Source organism: Saccostrea cucullata, unplaced genomic scaffold, assembly GCF_032062105.1.
Source record: "Saccostrea cucullata isolate Sc308-1 unplaced genomic scaffold, CSIRO_AGI_Scuc_v1 ctg1933, whole genome shotgun sequence".
In the NCBI taxonomy this organism is placed as follows: Eukaryota; Metazoa; Mollusca; class Bivalvia; order Ostreida; family Ostreidae; genus Saccostrea; species Saccostrea cuccullata.
Genome location: NW_026937413.1, coordinates 1 through 24425, shown reverse-complemented (window position 1 = coordinate 24425; position 24425 = coordinate 1).

The window sequence follows — 24425 nt, the reverse complement described above, 5'->3', positions numbered from 1 at the left end:
TCATGTTATTGTACACAAGTTCAATTACCGGCAGATGCACAGAAAAATTTGAAGTTGACATTAGATTCATATCAAAATTAATCCCACCATACGACATGCCTCAACAAAGAGTGTACAGTACTAAAATTAAGCATCTGCTATGAATAGTTAATGAGAAAACTGCGACGAAAATTTATGTATGAAACGGACAGACGCACAGACAAACGGAAAGTTGACATTGGATTTAAACAAAAATGTATCCCACCATATGGCATGCCTTAGGAAAGATTGTGTTAAAATTTCAAGCATCTGCCATGAGCAGTTCCTGAGAAAACTGCAATGAAGACTTGTTATATATATGAAACGGACAAACGCACAGACAAACAGGAAGTTGACATCAGATTTGAACAAAAATGTATCCCACCATATGGCATGCCTCAGAAAAGATTGTGTTAAAATTTCAAGCATCTGCGATGAGTAGTTGCTGAGAAAACTGCGACGAAAATTGTTACGGACGGACAGACAGACAGACAAGGGTAAAACAGTATACTCCCTCTCCTTCGGAGCGGGGTATTAAAATAAATATGAAAGCCCAGTCTCTACTCAAAGCACAGGGGCTTGACACGAAATATTTGTTTCCTTTTAATATAGTTCCCCCTACTATAAAAATACACAAGGAATCTAAAAATAGGAAGTTCGCTACCAAAAATTTTGACCGGGCTTTCTCTCTAGTTCCTGGGCGCCTTTAGTTGCCAACCAAGTAGGAGTGAGTGGAGTATAGATTCGATTTTTACATTCTTCAGTCAAATTCTAATCAACGCGTACCTTTAGTCATATAACTAACCTCTTTTTTCGATATTTGGATCTGGCAACAGTTCTTTTCATATGCGTAAATTAAATGCAGCGCTCTGATTGGTATAACTCGTACACAAAGTATAAAATGGATTTTACCAACTGTAAGGATTGACATGCTTAGTGAAGGATATGTAACACGTTTCTATAAATAAATATTACCAAATATAGTAACATACGTACCATGAAACCACATCTGTATTGTTTAATGCCATCACGACAGTTTGATTTTCCCTCCGTTTTGGTGCACTGAATTCGAGAGCTACTTTGTTCACGAGTTATCTATAGAAAGCAACCAATCAGAGCGCTGCTTTCAATTTACGCCGGAAATTCAGTTGGAAAGAACTGTCGCCAGATCCAAATGTCGAAAAAGGAGGTTAGTTATATGGCTATCAGTACGCATTGATTAGAATTTGACTGAAGAATATTAAAATCGAATTTACATGTATACTCCACTCACTCCTACTTGGTTGGCAACGAATGTCGCCCAAAAACTGGAGAGAAAGTCCGGTCAAAATTTGTGGTAGCAAATTTCCTATTTTTAGATTTCTCCCTTGTGTACTTTTATAGTAGGGGTAACTATATTAAAAGAAAATAAATATTTCGTGACAAGCCCCTGTGCCCAGAGTTATCGTTCGCTTCGATACAACATAAATGGAACGATAACTCTGGGTAGAGATTGATGAAAGCTCTCCCCCCCCTTTTTTAATCAGACCTACCTAAAAATGGTGTTAATTACTGCGCTCGCCCCAAAGGTCACACTGTAAAACATATTAGACAAAATAAACAGAATCTACACCTTTTAATTACTCACTTATGAACCATCATAAAATACTCTATGAAAGCTGTATCAGTCGAAATCTCTAGGTAGGACTCAGCAATTAATGTTTTCATTCGCAGACGCCATCTTCCTTCATGAATAATAATGAAGGGTCACGTGATAAACACTATATAAAACCGAACCGGACCTGAATTCTTTACTACAGTTACACCATCAAAATGAGTCAGCAGCAATTATTTCAGCCTGATCATCCAGCTCAGAAGTATAGTCAGCATCCTACACTTTCCCTAGACAGATTTCAAGACTTTCTATCACCCTACATCACGTTCTTCTAGAACTATTCAGTTATAAAGTCTGAATATTATCTACAGTATTTGTACCTTGGTTCGGTACCATAGCATTGATAAGGCACCTTCTCAGTACCTATAGTGTACCTTCTGATGAATAGAGAAATCAGAAGCTTTTTAGATCTACTGAACCTCTGCTAAGACAAAACCGCAAGATGATATCAACACCTGACTAGGAACCTGGGCGGACATAAAGAGCACTTTGACTTTGTGATTTTCACTTTAATAAATTCATACGTATATTTTTAATCATCTTTTGTCATTTACTTGATTTCTGACAGATACAGGAGGGCTCACAAACTCTGAAACCTTTTATGTGTAAAAAGTGGTTTCTACTGGTTTCGGTTAATTTGCTTTTCAATATAAACATTGTCTTTTGACAAGAATCCCAAATATACTATGAATTTTGACCCCTTCTCCTTGTGTTTAACCTACTTTCCAAATATTTTAACATGATTTTGAATTGGACAAATTGGATATGAAAAAAGATTAAGCAAATTCAAAGAACTGTGATCCCCCACTTTCGTTGTCTTTGTGGGCGAGATGTCATTTTTTATGATATATTTTGTTAAATATGAATGCCCTATCATATGTCATTTAGAAATTATCACTGAAGTTGATTTTTTATGAAAAAAAAAAAGGTCAATCGTTAAGATCAAGGGGTCAAAAATCATAGCATGCTATATGAAATATTTAGTCAAATGTCAAAAATGAAACCCCTATCTCTCCTCAATATAAGGAACAAGATGTGTTTGTGAAACACTGATGACCCCGTATGGCAACATAGCGAAGACAACACTTTTCTTAAATGCAAATTAAATTTATTATTACCCAAAGTAGGGTCTCCTCACAAGAAATACGACTGTGAAATATGAAAGCCCTAACAACAACTGTTCAAAAGTAGAAACCCTGACCTTACGTCCACACTTTTCACAATTTTGAAAAGTCACCCTTGCTTATCAAAAATGTTTGAATGATATCAAAAAGCAGGTTTCAAACAATTTATTCATTTTCAGTATATAAGTAGAGCCCCCCCCCGCCCCCGATGGCATCCCTGACCCAGGGGGCTTGAAATTCACAATTCTGAAAGAAGGGCTCTTGTTCATCATAGCTATATAGGTAGGTCATCTGCTTAATACCCAGGAGTAGAGCAGAAGCTTTTCAAAGATTTAGTGCATTTCACGAGTATATAATCAAAAGAGCCCCGCCCTTACATCAAAGCCCCTGACCCTGGGGCCATAAAATTCACAATTTTGGAAGAGGCACTCTTGCTCATCATAACTATATCCTTAGTTGATTTATATAATACCCGGGAGCAGAGAAGAAGATTTTCAAAGAAATAATGCTTTATAATCTATATACAAATAGCCCCACTCTAGCACTATAACCACTGATCCTGGGGCCATGAATTATATAATTTTGGTAGAGTACTCAATGTTCATTATATAAATGTCAACAGTATGGCTGCTTGATGTCCAGGAGTATAGAAGAAGATTTTTAAAGATTGCATTAATTTTAGTGGTTTTGGCTCCACCCATCAGGCCCCAAGGGGGGGGGGGGGGGCAGGGACCATGAAATACACAATTTTTGTTCCCCTTCACCCATTAATGCTATATGCTTGAATTTGCTGAAATTGGTTCAGCGGTTTCAGATAAGAAGCCACAAATGTTAAAACACGACGGACGAAAACGGATAGAAACAGGTCACCTGAGTGACTCCGGTGACTTGAAAAGTACTATAGTGTCATTCCTTGCGCATATTGTAAATGAAAATGTGATATCAACTGACGCATTAAAAATTGAGGCAGTTAAAAATGGCATGTTCCCAAATGTGTTAGGGATGTAAGAAGTTTCCTAAGACTTTGTTCCTACACAAGGAAATTTGTACACACATTTGCTGACATTGCCAAACCTTTGTATGAATTGGTAGAATCATCCCAAAAATTGTGGGAACCTTACCGTCAAAATACATGAAATATGTAGAGATAACGAACAGCACTAAAGCTCAAATGTCCATAAAACAATACAAAATAGGAGCAGAGCAAACAAATTAAATGCAACAAATTAAAAGAGGTATTATTAGCTCTGACATCTTGACATTTCCTAAGGATGAAGATTTGTTCTTCCTTGATACAGATGCTTTCAATACCGGTTCAGGGACTGACTTTACCAGTAACAAGATGGTGTTGTCAAATTCATAACTTATTATGGCATAAATTAAGTGCCACTGAACTACACTATAAGTAGCTGCAGAATTGTAGCTCTCTGATTGAGAAAATTCGGACAGATTAAGCAGAGAGCTACAAATTCAAGCTTCTATTATCGATACTACATTTACCTTCAACCGTCAGAAACCATCATGTATGGTTTTTGAATTTCTGTTACAAAGATTGGCCAAAATATAGCTGACTTGGCGTTGAACAATATACAATCAATCACATATTCCCATTTCGACATCTTTACCACATTCTATTTGAACCGTTGAAAGGTATATAAAATATAAGGAATAGGATTTAAATGTATGATTAATTATCGGATACCATTTTCAAAGTTATGGAAATCATAAAATACCAGAAATAATACCCTAAGTGAGCGACAAAAATTCGGCGGTGTAAATCGAAGGATTTTACAATGCCTGGATCAGCAGCTATCTGCTTTATATGTCCGAATTTTCTCACGGCAAACAGAGAGCTACAGTTCTGCAGCTACACTTTTATGTAACCAGAAGAAAACCTTGAGCAATAGTGAATGAATTCAGTCCGATTTCTCCTCCATCATTATCTATGTGGGAAACTTTTCAAGGTCAGAACTGATCATAGGGGTAATTAAACTTTAACAAGAATAGATATGGGTTACCCCATATCCAAAGATATTCGACTGTTAGATTTAATATGTTTAACAGTATTTACAAGAAACATATTGACGCAAGCGTCAAAAATCGGCCGCAAACCAATTAATTCTTTCATATAATAAATTAGAAACTGAATTCTTATATTTATCTGTTAATTAATATATATCCTTTGACATTAAACATTTGAATGCGACGTCCCAGGATTTTCTTCAGTACATACATGTAATACATGTACAATGTATTTAAGCAACTTACTCTTAGCCCTCTGCGTCCCCGCACCCATTAACGAACTCCGGCGGAAGTTTGATGTTTAAGTAGTTTTGACACTTAACCATTAAAACTAACGTTTAAACTTATCTAACTAGAGATAGTTTAACATTAAATAAAACGTGACAACTCTATGGGGCACCTTGCTCGCTCAGAGGAGATGTTGAAATCCCCTATTCCCTCTAGATCCGCCACTACATTTCTTCTCTATCTTTGTGTGGCGGGGAAAGGCTTGGCATGTTGTAAAACGCGCTTTATCCTTGTCTGTTGGAGAAAAATCTCCTAATATTCTGTTTGATAATAAATAAAGATTAAGTCATGATTTTGAAAATTTTTCGTATTAAAAGGACATTGTATATTTATATTTACACGTCATTTTAAATTATATATACAACAAATCCTGTTGAAGTAGAGAAAGTAAAATTTGTTTAGACAATCATATAACGCGATCCTTGCTTTAGACTATGCCAGACATGTGTGCTTCAGTTACGTCGGAGTTTGTCAATAAGGATATTTACACGTCATTTTAAATTATATATACAACAAATCCTGTTGAAGTAGAGAAAGTAAAATTTGTTTAGACAATTATATAACGCGATCCTTGCTTTAGACTATGCCAGACATGTGTGCTTCAGTTACGTCGGAGTTTGTCAATAAGGATTGGGTGAAACATTTAACCCATTTTTCATAAAATTTTAATTTGATGATTATTTTGCGTTTTTAATTTACATTCAGACACTCTTTCTTAATATTCTATTACATGAATGTTAAATATTTTTATTCAAATTGTTCTAACTCCGCAGAAACGCACAGCGACTTAAAACTTTCATATCATATAACCGACCGCCTCCTGGCGGCCGGTAATAATGACGTTAATAAAAAAAACTGCACTGTCTAATTATGGAACTGTTGTAAATATCGTGATTCCATAGCATTACGGTCACCCAGTCTCCTAACAAACAGTACACATAGGCCTACATGTACCTGTAGCCTTGGTCTACACACGTGCAATGGAGCTGTCACACGCATCCAGCGACCTCGGAGAAACACGTTTTGTTTTGCCGAGAAGTTACGGTGTCAGACAAAACTTTTCTTTTCTTAATTAGATCATATAAATACGAATTCTGATTAATAAAAATCATACAATCCCTGTTGAACTTTATATAGTTTGTTCTAACATTTGCATCTGCAACAACTTGTGTTTAAAATGGCCGGGTTGGGAAAATCAGGACCGGGTCGGAAAATTCTAAACTGAAAACATGGAAAACCTTTTTTGTTTTGAAAATAACTGAAATATACTAATATATTTGTCGCAGAAATTACTTACATTATTCAAGTTCTATATATAATGGTATGCTGAACTTCAACACGAACCCGAATCTCCAACCCATGCAGTTCTCGTTTTGCCACACATACCCTACAGTTTACAAAGTGTACACACGAGCAGGCCAGGGATTGAAAATTCCGTCATTTAATAATACACACACACAGAATGATTAATTTTTTCTTTAAGAACAAATTGTATGATAATTAACGGACTATAAACATGTACTTAATACAATTGTTGATATAGTATTATCAATTCATTGGTGAAAAGATATGAATCGAAGAATGACCTAATTATTCTCTGTTATCAAACACGTAAAAAAAAAAAAGGCTGAGGAGGGAGCGAGCGTAGGAATATTGATATTTTTTATTTGCATTTCGGGGGGAAAGTGACTTTCTAATGATATTTTGACGTTATTTTTTATTTCTTTAACGTATGACATACACAACTTTACTCTTATCATGAACAATAATGTTGTATCTACTTATCATGATGGAATTATTTTGGTCGGACCATCAATAGCAAGATGGTTTGAATTCCTCTCCTCATAAGAATAAGGATGCCGTATCCCGTAGATCTTGTGTCGACCAAAACTGCAAACATTACATACATGCTGTGTGTGGAGACCAATTTCTAGAGACCTCTGTGGGAGAAAAAGTGAATTGGACTCTACTTTTAAAAATGTGATAAACTGAGAACAGATGTGATTATATATGTTGGTATTTGTATTATACATGTATTTTTGTTGTTTAAATATGATGCCTACTCAGCCCAGGCTTTTGTTATATAATACATGTATATTGATAATCTTTTGTCGTATTATATGTACAGCATATTCATTATAACACTGGCAATGAAAAAGTAATTGAAAATATGCTTACTTTTGACATCACTGAATTCTTTTTATTTCAATGGTTTGACATAGTGCCCCTTCGAGGACAAATGCCTTTTAGGAAAGGGCAGTGTTACGACTTGAGATTGATATTTAATTTCACCTGTTTAATACATTGTCAACTCGAGATTCCTCAATTAGTTGGGAACGTTAAGATTGATACTAATCTTTTAGGATAGATTGACACTTAAAAAGACATTTCCCATACACGTAAACTGTAAATAGCCTACTATTTATATAAGCAGTTGAATGTATGATCCTCTAAACTGACATAACTCCAATATCCGTGAATCTGGCATTGTTTTTAAAATCATTGAGATCGGTTAGCACAAGAAACTTCTGGTGCAGGTCTCATTGTGGGAAAGGGGGCGGATCCTACTTCATTTCTCTAGCAACGTAATATGATATAAACAGCGGTCAGCTGTCATCTGCAACATTCTACTAACTGCCTCATATTGACATGGACAGAAAAAGTAATTGGGAGAAATGGAAACCCAAAGCAGATGGGTAATAAATTTTTCCACATTAATTTAATAGTTTATGGAACTGATGCCTGTTAACGAAATTTATTTTAAATAGTTTAACACTGGAAAGAAAATATTTTGGTTATTCTCATATTTGGGACCATAGAACCTCCAAAATCATGAATTTAAACGAGACTGCTAAAATTTCTGGCTTCCTCAACTTGGTTCCTAACCTGTCTCAATCAAGAAACTGTTCACTACTTATACCTGATTTTTTGCTTACGCAACATTATCAAAACAAGAACATAAAAACAAGTCTCAAATGATTTGAATTAAGTTTATTTTGTAAACAGACACGAACTTAAAAAAAATTAGTGACATTTAACATGACACTCTCTTTTTAGCTCTACTGGTCAGAGACCAGAAGAGCTTATGCGATAGTAAGGTGTCCGTCGTCCGTCCGTCTGTCTGTCTGTAAACAATTTTTCAAAACGCTACTCCTCCTACAGTTTTGGTCTGATTTTAATATAACTTGGCACACAAGTAGACTACACTAAGATACATAAAATAGTGCATCGGTTTTTGATTTCGATGAACGGTGTTGCCGTGGTTACTAAAAATAGAATTCTCTGTGAAATTCCTTTAAAATGCTACTCCTCCTACAGTTTTCATCTGATTTCAATACAACTTGGCACACAATTAGACTACACTAAGATACATAAAATAGTGCATCGGTTTTTGATTTCGATGAACGGTGTTGCCATGGTTACTAAAAATAGAATTTTCTGTGAAATTCCTTTAAAACGCTACTCCTTCTACAGTTTTCATTTGATTTCAATATAACTTGGCACACAAGTAGACTACACTAAGATACATAAAATAGTGCATCGGTTTTTGATTTCGATGAACGGTGTTGCCGTGGGTACTAAAAATAGAATTCTCTGTGAAATTCCTTTAAAATGCTACTCCTCCTACAGTTTTCATCTGATTTCAATACAACTTGGCACACAATTAGACTACACTAAGATACATAAAATAGTGCATCGGTTTTTGATGTCGATGAAAGGTGTTGCCATAGTCACTAAAAATAGAATTTTCTGTGAAATTCCTTGAAAACGCTACTCCTCCTACACTTTTGGTCTGATTTCAATATAACTTGGCACATAAGCAGACTACACTAAAATACATAAAATAGTCCATCGGTTTTTGATTTTGATGAAAGGTGTTGCCATGGTTACTAAAAATAGAATTTTCTGTGAAATTTCTTTAAAACGCTACTCCTCCTACAGTTTTAGTCTGATATTAATATTACTTGGCAAACAAGTAGACTACACTGAGATACATAAAATATTGCATCGGTTTTTGATTTCGATGAACGGTGTTGCCATGGTTACTAAAAACAGAATTTTCTGTGAAATTCCTTTAAAACGCTACTCCTCCCACAGTTATGGTCTGATTTCAGTATTACTTGGCACACAAGAAGACTACACTAAGATACATAAAATAGCGCATCAGTTTTTGATTTCGATGAACAGTTTTGCTATTGTTACAAAAAATAGAAATGTCTGTGAAATTCCTGATGGCAATGGCTTCTTTTCTCATCCTTTGTCATAAGTACAAACCAGTAGAGCTACAGTCTCGACAGAGACTTCTGGTTTTAATTAAAGTACCGTCTGCAACTTAACTGTTATCTTCTGCGATGGCAGATTCATACGATGACTTTGAGATTGTAAATGAAGAAACGGAGACAAGAGTTATGTTTATTTTATGATGATAATATTCTTACTTCTTTGGCATCTTCGATTGGTCAAGACTCTGAAACTATGATACATAAGCTAAAAGCATCTGATATGGATTGCCTGCCTCCACTTGAGAACCCTAGCTGTCAGTGTCTCTGCGTCCACACCAGAACCAAAGAGATTCAGATCTATCAACACTATCTCTAATGAAATCAAATAAAAGATAAACAAATAAATAAATCAATTCAGTAAGCGAGAACTAATATTAAGTGATTGTATGTTGCTTAACGTCCCACTCGAGATTTTTTCACTTATATGCAGATATCCGCTCCTCTGTATTCAATCTGAGTTGACTTTAAATATTGAAATAACTTTTATTTATCAATTCTTTAGGTTACTTCAAAATTAAATATCTTCATTTAATATTCTTACATATCATGTTGGTCTAAAATATTAACTTATACGATAAATCCAACGAACTATTTTCTTATCTTGTTAATCGTCTTCAACTGAGGGAGAAGGGAGAAAAGAAAAGACCAAATAAGGGATAAATAGCAAAGCAGAATTTAGAATGTACAAAGTGTAACTTTAAGACAATGGCAATAGCTTCCATGAGATTTGTCATTATTCCAGGGTATTTGCATTTCTCCTTCAAGACTAAATTACTCCTGAAAAATCTTTTTGCTCCAATAATGAAGCTCACTGAAGACGTAAAAGTCTAACTCTCCGATTTTAGTTACACTCATAACCATCTTTACTCTTCAAACCAGAAAGGAAGCGTATAAACTTTCCTTTATAAAGCTGCATGTTTTCCAAACCCTTTTCACCGTGTCATTATATCTCAATGCACATGGACTGTCTTTCGAAATCAAAAATACATTTTTAAAAAAGTTTATAAACAATGTTTGTCGATTATTGTTTTTAACGCCGAGTCGGCAATATTACAGTCATGCGCGCGGCGGGGAAATTTAAATACTGTATGAACGGTTTTGAATTTTTGTTTGGTTTCTCTGGAGGTCCCCAATGGGCCTACTTTTTCTGGAAGACCAGAGAAAGAACGATCTTTAGCGTGCCAGTGGAAGATGATTATGGTGAAACTTTATATTTATAATAATAACTGGAAAAGATTTAGACGATCTATCTAGACGATTGTTTTATTGTATGGAAATTCAGCGACAACGAATTGTCTTAAAAAATTACTGAATGAACTTAATCTTGATATAAGATTTACAGCAGAGGAAAGAACAGATAGGATTCCATACCTGGATATTATGGTATTTAAAGAAAACGATGTCATTTTAACAGTTATCTTTTAAAAACCTACAGATACACACCAGTATCTTTTTACTTTAATTCGTGTCATCCACGGCATACGAGAAGAGCTATTCCCTGTAATTAAGCGAGAATATGCACCATCGTTAATAATGAATCAACTAGAAAATAAAGACTACAAGAACGGAGGGACAAGGCTATCAATAAAAATAAATTTGATGTTTCTATCAAAAAATTACGGAACAGAGCAAATAAATTTTTAAGTATATTTGTTACACAATGTATACAGCATATAAGCGGTATGCAGTACATCTTATAATTTATATCCGAATTATTGTATTTCAGTTATTGTCCCCCGCTTTCATAAAGTAGGGGATGTTAATTTCGGTCTATCTGTCCGTCCGTCTGGATATCTGTCTGTCTCTTACACTTTCCCTAGAGAAGTTGCAACAATGAAATTTTACACTGTAACTCCGAAGGGCCTAGTAAGACGCCCATTGATTTTGAGGTTCAACGGTCAACGTTTTTTTTTTTAATTCTGTTTTTTTTCACTTTTGTTTATGCGCAGTATCTCAAGATGCCTTAAGACCTAAGGAAAACCTCTATTCATTTATAGAACCAAATGTCAAGGTAATTAATTCATACATTCTATGAATCTTTCATTTTACGGCGACATCTCAAAATGCCTTGAAACTTTAGAATTTTATACTTTTACCCCCTAAAGCCCCGTTTGACTTTCCTACAGTGTCTACTTTTGATTTACTAGGAAACTTTACTCAAGAACTTTTTGAAGTTTAGATTCTTAGTATTTCTTGAATCAAATACCAACTTTTTTGGAGAAAAATATGTAATACTTTAAAAAGTTCGTTTTAACATGAAAAAAATAATTGTAGGAATTTAAAGATGGAAATTAGATTTATTTGAAATATTTAAATAGTTTAATCACTGATTTACCACATTGATAATTTTTATTTACTGTACTTAACTATAGACTACTATAGTATTTTTTGTAAGGGTCTACAACCAAAGAGTTTTTACGACGAAGGAAAAAGGAAGGTGAACGGCTTCTGAATCGAATAATCAACACAGGTAAAACCTTGTAATATCATTTTGATACGGAAATCCAGCATGTGGAAGAGGAAAGGATCACCACCCCCGAAGAAAGTTAAGTTGACACGATCAGCCAGAAAATACGTTAAAAAAAACTCTATTAAGTTTATGGACATGAGAGGAAAAAATATCAACTCATGTCGTACTGAGTGGACAGACTGTCAATTCTGACTATTATTCAAAGGTCATTAAATTAACACTGAAAAAAAAATCTTTCAAGGTTGTTCGCTGTGACTTGGTTCAGATCTAGGATTTGAGGAAGTTTCTTCCATGACATTTGGCTATCCAAATACGAGAGGCTTAAAAATGTCCGAATTTTAGTAAAAAAAGAATGACTTTTCGTGTACATACAATTAAATCTATAAAGCATACTTGCTGGAAGTCTCGATTTGTTGATGAAACCTTTACATAAAACTTTGAAGACTTCTTCGATTAATATATATATATATAAATATATATTTTTATATATTATATATATATATATATATATATATATATATATATATATATATATATATATATATATATGACCCAAAGAGTTTGGATAGCATTTGATACCTAAAAGGAAAAATTTTGACAAGATGGTTTTACATCAGGCATGGCAAAAACCTGCAATCATGTACGGGTTACACTACATATATATAAAGAAAAAAAAATACTCGCTATGTCTACATAATGGGATTTTTACACCTCCATCTTGCACTATCTTTACTGTGCAACTCGAATATATTTACAAAACGTAATGTCTAGCCATCCAAAGTGTTGGAAAAGGCAACAGGGTCAAAACTACTGAAGTTGAAGGTCAAAATTATATTTATTTTTTCCTAGATGAAAACAATTCTGTTTTGATCCAAGACAGATTGATCAAAGAAGGTCACAAAGGAAGTAAACAATATATTATTAAGCTACATACTGTTCCTCTAAGATCAGTTGTTATAAAGACTTTTACTTCAAACAGTCAAAAGCCTGTAATTCCCCAGTCTTGAATTACTATCGGAACTAGGATAGGGAGGAAATTTTCGAACTTACAGAACAAGAGATTGTATATGATATAAAAGAGGGACATCTAACCTTTACAGATTTTCCAGAAACTTTCATTGAAAACTTGCCCCTCTCCAATGAATAAGCTGACCTTGTTGTGCATCAGGTCGCTAGAGATTAGGCATAATTTCCACTATGGCACATCTAAAGAAAAGGAAGAATAACTACACTTGCAACTAAAGAAAGCTCCAATGCCACAATTACCTCTTGTGAAAATGGATTAATATATTGTATGGTGGAGATGATATCTTTATTTGTTCAAGCTGCTAAGCATGGAATAGAGGAGAAAGATACAGCAAGAGTACATGTTTTGAAACCCGAGACCCAAACGCACTGGGGGTTATGAATATCATAAAAGTGTCCTCTTTATTAAATGCCCCTACGATCTTCACACCAACAAAGTTTCTTTGCAAGATACTTTGATGGCTATTTAACAATTAAAGAGAGATTTTAAGTTATTTACATTTTTATCTAATTAAGATCGTCAGTGTAACTGATATAGTAAGTCCAGTAGCAACTTGGCAGTGCAAGACTTGCGTTTTAAGTTTGCCCTTGTCTGGTGTTTTGTTGCAGTTTAACTATAAGTAACATATCTTGTTTAAGGTGGTCAACATTGCTGGCATAAAGTCAGTCCAGCATTTTGGCAAGAAAAGACGAGTGTCTAGTTGCAGTTAATTGTTGGCTGTAATTTAAAGGCAATTTGAAACAATTTTTCTGTTGTGCATAGAGCACAATAGAGTACTTATATACATCATAGGTATTTTTTCGGGACATGAGGCAAATGACGCAATTAATGACGTCATCATGCATAGATTAGCCGGAAAATTACGTCATTTTTGATAGTGACAGTCACATCAAGTCTAAAACTCTCATGATCAACTAACTAAACACTAAACTTTTTTTACTTTTTCAGAAATTCACATGGCCAAAAAAGTTCTCAAGTAAACTTTGTTCTTTACGAACGCTGACATTTTTTGTGTTTGTTAACGTCCCTCCCGTGAATTTCTCACTCATCGTGTGACATAAGGCCTTCACTCATCGTGTGACACATGGCCTATACTCAGCACTCATCCGAAGGACCGGTCTCCATGTCTGGCAATGCAATGAGATTAGAACCTGTAACGCAAGGATCAACTCACAGTACTCTAAAGCAGACACGCAGATAACAAAACTGACAGGAGGACATTCAATTTAGTTTATTTCATTTGCACTTGCGATTGATTAATTGATTGTACATTGTTTAACGTCTTTTTTTGAGAATTTTTCACTCATATGGAGACGCCACCACTTGCCGGTGGAGAGGTGCAAATTTTGTCCTAAACTCGGCACTCAGGGCCATTGAGCGGGGATCTTTTTCGTGCCAGCACCTACTGCGACACGGGACCTCGATCCCCTCGTCCCACAGTGGGAATTCCTTACTTTATGACTGAAGAGCAGAAGACGTCGCGCACAGACTTGGGGCTGATTTTGTAACGTCAAAATATACATTTCTGACGTTATTGCATACATCGTTTAAGCGTAAAAACGTGAAAAATTTAAGGCGTAACAAATTAGACTAGACATCCAATGTTTGCTCTTGTTCTCTCAAAAATGTCTTAATTTTAGTCTTTCTTTAAAGACAAAATCTTATCTATTTGCACATTTTGAAAGTAAGATTTTATCTGTTACAAGTTTTTCCAGTAAATAGAGAATATAGTTCACATTGATGATATATGCCCGGTTAACTACCATCCTACGCATATTTGTGTTGTAGTAACAAAACCGACTAGACATCAAAATCGCTGTAATAATCTCTCCTACTTATTACTTATAATGATATTTAGAACATAACCTACTCATTTCTCGCGAAGAATTGATTCTTCATGGTGAAGAATTCTTCTATTTCTGAAACATTTAACGGTGTCTGATTGGTTCACTTGACAGTTATATGGGTGTGTTTTCATGGGTTTTTGTTCAGCACACAAAAAGAAACTATTCAAAACCCACGTGCTGTTTACAATATTTAATCTTTCTAGGCGTTGCTACACTTTTTTTTTCACTGTAATCTTTTGTTGCCTTTCTGAATATTATTTTTTTCTCTCCACATTTCGGTACATACAGAAAATACAACCATCGTCATGTATATCAGAGACGAACCTTGTCTTTGAAGACAGATTTAAGTCACAATTTTCATCAATTTTTTATTTGACCCTAGACAGCGATACCCACACCTGATGACTAGGACCTTGCCATTTTAATACAATCATTTTTCAAAAATATAGATATTACGATTCTCGTTACAAGGATATTCATAAGTTCAGTAGCTTTAATATCTTCATAATACCATTTCCCCAGTAAATTATCAAGCTATTTCATATCTCCCGTGCTAACCTGAATGGGTTGGAGTCCATTCTGAAACCGCGTGTATTCGAAATTGATTGCGTGCTCGATATGTACAACGAGCGGTCAAGTTGAGCATAACATATGACACAGCCGTGGGAGGAGTTTATTTTTAATCAATTTATTTGATTGGCTGAGGTTCTGTTCTAAGTCAGTAAGATCATATGAAAAGAAATCTTCGTCATGAAGAATGGGCTCCGCTTCGCTCCGCCCATTCTTCATGACGAAGATTTCTCTTCATATGATCGTACTATTACAAAGAAACATTTGACTATTTCTTGATCTGCACATATCATTTATCAACTTAGTTTTACTAAGAGAACCTGTGAAATAGTAAAATATCTTGACCAAACATTCTTTCCTGTTTTGTTACTTGTCATAATCACGGCATATTACGGAATGTTTCTAAATTTACGTACAGTCGGAATCGGCAAGTAAATTGGATATTTACTAATGAATGTTGCGTGGCATCATCACAGGACATTATAGAAGCATCGTACAAATTGGCAGAAAAATGCATGTATCCAGAACGATAAAATGACCAAAAATACTAACGCCCTTCGTTTACAGTGTTACAAGTTAAGCAATTTTAAACCCCAATACTATGCGCGACGTCAGATGCTCTAGCAACCTATAATCACTGTGCACCGCGGGTTACTGCACTTACGAAAACTATTTTGTTCCTCATTTTTTGGACAGTTGTAGATGCCTTTCTGAGAAAGAAACAATGGGAACTTTCTCTTACCAGACCTATGCTTTTCCTTACTAAATAGTGTGTGATTAAGCTTAAGGAAATCTTGAAACTCCGGGTTCCTGAAGGGGGGGTGGCCGGTAGACGCCGGGGGCGGCCCAACTGGGTACAGGTTGCGTTTCTGTGGAGGAGCACAGCCGTGTATGTAGAGCAGGCTGACCTCTGGTGACAGCCACAACACACGTAATTCTTTGCAAGCTCCTGGCCCCTACACACCGGACAGCGGTCCACTGTAGCGACCGGAGCCTGGATCCCCCATCTCGGCATGACTCCGGCACTGGCCGGCATTGGTCTGCGTGGAGAGTCCGGAAGGTGACCGGTCTAAGCTCCCCTCTGTATTGATTTGGTTTTGGTATTGGATTTGGTTCAGATTGAAGATCTGGTTGGCGTAGGGGACGAGCTCTTGGGACTGTCGGCCATGGTCAAGTCCCTCATGGCACTCCGTGGTGGCGACGTAGGTCTCCGGGGCGGAGTTCTGCTGGGGGATCTGCTCCGGTGGGCAGTCCTGGCCGGTGATCTTCGCTGACTGTCATAGGGGGGACGACTGGTGTCTGGTAGAATGCCTACGATGATATCGGGCTGTATCCGGATTCTCCCCACGTTGTACCCTGCCAGTGGTGGTCTTAACGACCCACAAACTTGCGATCACTTTGCCTGGTATCAGGTAGAATTCCGAAAATTCACCTTGTGCAGCCCTCTTAATCATCTCCAAAACTGTATACAGAATGACGCCGAGCGCTGATGAGCGTATGTATCTACGTACAAATCGCGGATCGAAAAGAGAGCACCTCTATAGCCAGAGCCAAAAAATCATGGCGAACCCAAATTGTGTGTGATTTGTACTTTCAGACATATAATCATTTTCATGGATTATTTGTGTATTCATATTTGGTTTAAATCATGATTTACTTAGGTTGATAAAAGGTAAGTTTCCTGCATCTTTTCATAATAGAATCGATGCATGACATCGGTCCGTCATGGAAAAAAGAGTCATAAATGTCCAAGTGAGTAGCTGAAATCCAGTGACCTGAGTCTATTAAAGAGGCATTTCCAGAAAATGAATTCATCATGATAAACAGGATTTCTTGGAATCCACCTTTTTTCTGAGTGAAAATTTCAGATGAATAGAATGTGTTTACTTTAAAATTCAGGTGTATTTACTTTACAGATCATGAACAAGTCTAGATGTTTTAAAAATCAAGATTGGAGTGACATCGGGTGTCAACAGGGCATTCAATACACAACCCTGATTTTTAAGAAACCAGACCTTTTATGAAAGAAATTTAAATGAAGAGTCTGACTCGTCTAAAAATAATTTGTATTTACTTTATAAGGCATGGGAAAGTCTAGATTTTTTTTTTTATAGAAAACCAAATACATACTCAGCGTCTAAAAAATTCCAAGATGGCGACATTAATAAAAAAAAAAAAACAACAATGACGTATAGAATTTACATGGTTTATTTCTTAATCACTAACAAACGTTCCAACTGATGAATTCTCTGCCGGAATCGTAATCGATCGGCTACCAGCGCCATCCAGGGACTAAAAGTTACCGATTTCTTAGCCTGTCTGAAATTTCCACATATTTCAGTGCAATGTAACTAGTCTCCCCACATAAGGATAATGTAACAGGGACAGGCATTGTATAATAAGCCCTAAAGAGTTTCTATGATGTTAGTGGCTTTCTGCAACACTTGTTCTGCCTCGGGAGGGCAAAGTTATTCGTGTTGCTCTATCCACTGCATTAATGATAACAAATCGTAGCCTTCTAAAATCAAACAGTGGTATTGCTTGGACATAACAATTGATTATAAACAGAAAAAAGAGGTTTTCCTTATTTATGCCCCTTTTTAATTTATAACAAGAAACATATTGACGCAAGCGTCAAAAATCGGCCGCAAACCAATTAATTAATTCTTTCATATAATAAATTAGAAACTGAATTCTTATATTTATCTGTTAATTAATATATCCCTGTGACATTAAACATTTGAATGCGACATCCCAGGATTTTCTTCAGTACATAATACATGTACATTGCTACATGTACAATCATAGGCGTAGTCACAGGGGGGGCAGCGGGGGCACTAGCCCCCCCACTTTCAGATCTGGGGGGGCAAGGGTATGTCTGTGCCCCCCCCCCCACTTTTTAATGAAGGACAAAATCACAAAAATCACAGCTATTTTTCCCCAACATTACCTTTACCATAGGAAATGTTCATTAAAGGGATAGTTGCCCCCCCCCCTTTTTTGATCATAGTATAGTTATATCGAAGAATTGTGGGAAAAAAATAAGAATTGAAAGTAACTTGCCTTTGAAAAAGTTGGCCACTACCCCCCCCCCTCCCCCCCACACCACGAAATAGGATTTTGGAGTTTGGGGGACTTTCTTTTTTTTTTTTTTTTTTTGCTTGTCAAAGAATTTCTGTAGTTTAGCCCCCCCACTTTTAAGTTTGTGACTACGCCTCTGTGTACAATGTATTTAAGCAACTTACTCTTAGCCCTCTGCGTCCCCGCACCCAGTAAGTTTAATTGGTACTATTAACGAACTCTGGCGGAAGTTTGATGTTTAAGTAGTTTTAACACTTAACCATTAAAACTAACATTTAAACTTATCTAACTAGAGATAGTTTAACATTGAATAAAACGTAACAACTATATGGGGCTTCTCGCTCGCTCAGAGGATGTTGAAACCCCCAACTCCCTCTAGATCCACCACTACATTTCTTCTCTGTCTTGTTTTGGTGTGAGATGTGGCGGGAAAAGGCTTGGCATGTTGTAAAACGCGCTTTATCCTTGTCTGTTGGAGAAAAATCTCCTAATATTCTGTCTGATAATAAATTAAGATTAAAGACATGATTTTGAAAATTTTCCGTATTAAAAGTACATTGTGTATTTATATTTACACATCATTTTAAATTATATATACAACAAATCCTGTTGAAGTAGAGAAAGTAAAATTTGTTTAGGCAATCATATAACGCGGTCCTTGCTTTAGACTATGCCCAACATGTGTGCTTATTTCTCCGCACTTCAGTTACGTAGGAATTTGTCAATCAGGATTGGATGAAACATTTAACCCATTATTCATAAAATTTTAGTCTGATGTTTATTATGCGTTTTTAATTTACATTCAGACACTCTTTCTTAATATTCTATTACATGAATGTTAAATATTTTTTATTCAAATTTTTCTAACTCCGCAGAAACGCACGGCGACTTAAAACTTTCATATCATATAACCGACCGCCTCCTGGCGGCCGGTAATGAGTTTGGAAAAACCCATAGACTTAGAAGGAGTAGACTCAGTAAAGGTATAAAAACCGAGTGTGTGGTTCTTCATTTTCATTCAGAACTTTTCAGAAGTCAGACGTGTACCATGGCACAAGCAATGACGAATATCACAGACAACCCTAATTATGTGACACCTGAAGGGTATACCATAACCCCCATGCCAGAGACTCAGGGTCCTATAGGGCTAGACTTAGGATTGTGAACATGTAATCTACCAGAGTCGATGACTAAAGAGGACTTGGGTATTTTAACCAGCACGTTAGAGGGGATGATTAACATGCTAAACCAGGCTCCAAGACCATAAACTGAGAACGTACTTAAGTCAAAATTTCAAATCATGGTAACTTGTTAAAAATATTTCAAAATGAAACAAAATTTTCAAGCCATGTTTGTATTAAAATATTTAACAAACATGCAGGTTTTTATGTATGCCAGTTAAATAATAACAAAAATATTCAGAATCTCAGTTTTGACTTAAGTCTATTCTCGGTTTATGGTCTTAGAGCCTGATGTTAGAAAAAGCAGATAAGTTTGAAGAGAGAGTCATGAGTGAATTTGTTTACCTCAGAGGCAGAATGGCCCGACTGGAGACCAAAGTGAGTCGACAGGAAGGAAAAGTCAAAATGACAACAATCCAGGATAAAGGCAGAGAGCCCACAGACACGGAAGCTCTAAAGAAAACCAGAGATACCAGCTCCTGTGTCATCTGCAAACAAACACTGGGCCCCTGATTGTCCCAAGACAGACCTATACTACAAATGTGGAAAATTGAGTCATTGGACCATTAAGTGTGACCAAGATAAACTGCCTGAGAAGACCAAGCCCCAGGAAAAAATGCAACAGGAGAATTAGGAAAATACAAAAATAATTCCAGTGGACCAGCCTAAAAAAGAAAAAGAAAACGCTCGGGAGAGGCCAGGATATCTCTGAAACTACAGAAGAATTGACTTTTTATCTTACTTCAATAAAAGAGTTTAAACTTTAACATGGACTTTTTTTTAAGGTCACCTGAGTAAACTCATGTGACCTATTGCTATCCGTTCTCGTCCGTTCTCGTCCGTCGTGAGTAAACATTTGAACATTTTCAGCTTCTTCTCTGAAACGGCTGAACCAATTTCAACCAATTTTGGCATATAGCATCTATGGGTGAAGGGGAACAAAAATTGTGAATTTCATGGTCCCTGCCCCCTAGGCCTTGGGGGTGGGGCCAAAACCACTAAAATTAGTGCAATCTTTAAAAATTTTCTTCTTTACTCCTGGACATCAAGCAGTCAAACTGTTGGTATGATTGTAATGAGCATTGAGTCTTCTACCAAAATTGTGAAATTTATGGTCCCAGGGTCAGGGGTTCTAGGTGCTTGCGTGGGGCTGAATAGATTATATAGTGAAAATGCATAATTTCTTTTCCTCCGCTCATGGGCATTGAATAAACTAAACAAGTGCATAGTCATGTTAAATAAGGCTGCCTCTTCCCAAATTGTGAAGTTCATGGCCCCAGGGTCAGGGGTTCTAGTGCTAGGGCGGGGCTATATAGATTATAATAGTAGAAATGAATAATTCTTTGAAATTCTTCTCTGCTCATGGGCATTTAATAAACTAACCAAGTGCATAGTAATGTTTAATAAGACTGCCTTTTCCAAAATTGTGAATTTCATGGCCCCAGGATCAGGGGTGTTAGTGCTAGGGCAGGGCTATGAAGATTATGTAGTGAAAATGAATTATTTCTTTGAAATCTTCATTGCACTTGGGTATTAAACCAATGAACTATGTACGTAGTTATGGGAAGGAAGTATGCTTTTTTGAGATTTTGTGAATTTTAGGGCCCCAGGGTCAGGGCTTCTTGTGTTAGGGTGGGACTCTAATGTTTATACAGTGGAGCCTCATTTATCCGGACACTTTGGTTCCTTGTCAATTTGTCCGGATATGTGAAGCGTCCGGATATCTGAATTACCAATTAAACAAGACAATGTAACATTAAAAAATTCTGTTCCGACAAAAAATCGTCCGGATATCTGAAGATCCACTGTATAATAAAAATGGATGAATTCTGTGAAAAACTTTTCCTTTGTTCCTGGGTAGTATGCCAATGATGTACATGTAAGAACATATTTATGATGAAGAAAGGTGCTTCTTCAATGGTTAATTTCCGGGCCCTTGGGTCAGACGTATTTGGAGGGGGGGGGGGGGTACATTGTCTGAATATGAATTAATGCTTTGAAATCTGCACTTTGATATTAATCAAAAATTTATGATGAAATAAAATTCATGATAAAATTTTCAAAATTTTGAAACATGTGGCCCTTAAGGTCAGTGGTTCCTGTGGAATGGGGTGCACAACTGGTTGTAAATAGAAATTCATTTTCTCTTTGTTGCTCTTATCTACCTCTGGGTATTAAGTAATCAAAGTAAGCATTCTAAGTGTATAATGATGATAAGCAATGGTGTCTCTTTCAAAATTGTGAATTTCATGGCCTCTGGTTTAAAACATGAATCAAATTAAATTGTTGGAAAGTTGTTACGGGATAATAAGGTGACCTATAGCTATAAGGCCCGTAGGCCTCCTGTTTATTTATTTAGGTTAAAACACAATCAGATGGCCATCAGTGTGTCAAAATTATGCAGCCAGGCTAGGCGATGAAAGACTAGGATGACGTCATAATCAAAAGATTTGAATCGCTGCCAAGTTCAGGGCTAGGATCGGATTTTTCAGGCATCTTATATCCTGGGGATGCACTTCATTGACCCACCCATCCCCCCAAGGGGGGGGGTGTACCCTGTTGACCCACCAGGACCAAAAGTGCACCCAGTAGTCCCGGCTAGGTAGATGCCTAGTATACTACTGTCGTGGAATTTCTAAAACTATCAGAATTAGACTTGGGGTATAGTAAGTCAATTAAACTCTGAATATGGACATTAATGATGTTGCCTATATCTCTCGAATAAAACATTTACATGTATTGTTCATGTGTGTCTATAGTTGATATTAATCAAACTAAATCCTGATACAACGCTAAGTGCTTCCCCATAAAACGGCGATTTACGAAAGCTTAATTTTTCTACATTAGATAAACTGTTTTTCTCATGAATACTTGTCAGTACCATCGTAGGTCTCCAGAAAAAATTGGCAGGTTTAGTTTTGGCAATCTATGACTATGAGTCTTGGGGTTTCCTTTGGGTCGTTGCTTAAAATGAACTACGGTGTATTTACATTTAAATTCATAGATGTAGATCTATTAAAATTCTCTGAAGCCTTGTTAGATGAAGTATTCTTGGTCGATTCTGCCCATTTTAGTCCTAAATCTAAAATATACTCACCTGAATATTTCATCTACGTTTGAATCTGCTCTTACACTAATTGTTGTAGAATCTCGCTGTTGATTTTTGTCTGTAAGCAAATTTTTCAAAATGTTCCAATAGTTTTGGTCCGATTTTAATCTAACTGGCACACAAGAAGACTACAGTAAGCACATAGTTCAATGCATTGGTTTTTTTTTTTTATTTCGATAAACGGTGTTGCCATGGTTAATAAAATTATAATTTCCTTAGAAATTCCTTTCAAACGCTACTCCTCCTACAGTGTTTATATGATTTCAGTCTAACTTGGCACACAAGTAAACTACACTAAAATACATATTTTAGTGCATCGGTTTTTTATTAGCTCACCTGAGCCGAAGGCTCAAGTGAGCTTTTCTGATCAAAATTTGTCCGTCGTCTGTCGTTGTCGTCGTTGTTGTAAACTTTTCACATTTTCATCTTCTCCTCAAGAACCACTGGGCCAATTTCAACCAAACTTGGCACAGAGTATCCTTGGGTGAAGGGGATTCAAGTTTGTTCAAATGAAGGGCCACGCCCTTTTCCAAGGGGAGATAATCATGAATTTGTTAAAAATTAATGGCATTTTTAAAAAATCTTCTTCTCCAGAACCGCTGGGCCAGGAAAGATGAAACTCATGTGGAACCATCCTCAGGTAGTGTAGATTCAATTTTGTTCAAATCATGACCCCCGGGGTAAGGGTGGGGCCGAAATGGCCGACCCAAGTTTTACATAGGAATATATAGGAAAAATCTTTTAAAATCTTCTTCTCCAGAACCACTGGGCCAGGAAAGATGAAACTCATGTGGAATCATCCTCAGGTAGTGTAGATTCAAGTTTGTTCATATCATGACCCCCGGGGCAAGGGTGGGGCCAAAATGGCCGACCCAAGTTTTACATAGGAATATATAGGAAAAATCTTTAAAAATCTTCTTCTCCAGAACCACTGGGCCAGGAAAGATGAAACTCATGTGGAATCATCCTCAGGTAGTGTAGATTCAAGTTTGTTCAAATCATGACCCCCAGGGCTAGGGTGGGGCCAAAATGGCCGACCCAAGTTTTACATAGGGATATATAGGGAAACCTTTTAAAATCTTCTTTTCAAGTACTTGAAAGCTATGATTAGTGATATTTATATGGAATCATCCTCAGGTAGTGTAGATTCAAATTTGTTCAAATGATGAACGCCTGGAGGGGGGGGGATAAATTCAAGCCCGATGTGCTCAGGTGAGCGCTGTGGCCCCTGGGCCTCTTGTTTAGTTGACCGGTGCTGCCATATGGTTACAAAAAATAGAATTTTCTTAGGGAAATACTTTCAAATGGCTACCCCTCCTATAGTTTTCCTATATTTTTAGATTGATTTCAATATAAATTGGCACATGAGAAGAGTACACACAGGTACATAATTCTATTTATTGCTGCCTGTTGCAAATTTCTAATCAAAGTGCTACTTTTCTTTCGATATATGTACATAACAGTAGAGCTACAGTTTTATCAGAGACTTCTAGTTTTGTAATTTGTCCCACTTCACCTCAAGTACTTCGATCATTTCAGCTGTCCCATTGTTATCTAAGAAATTCTCCTCAAAATTCTTACTTTGAGTCCGATAAGAATGAAAACATATCTAAACACTGAATTAATAATGTAGACTGCGTGACTATAACGTCACACTAGTGAAGACGTCATAATTCGAAAATTATATTAGGGGATGACCATTTGATTCTGAGAGGGGGGGGGGGGGGCTGGCAAATTTTGGAAATAAATAA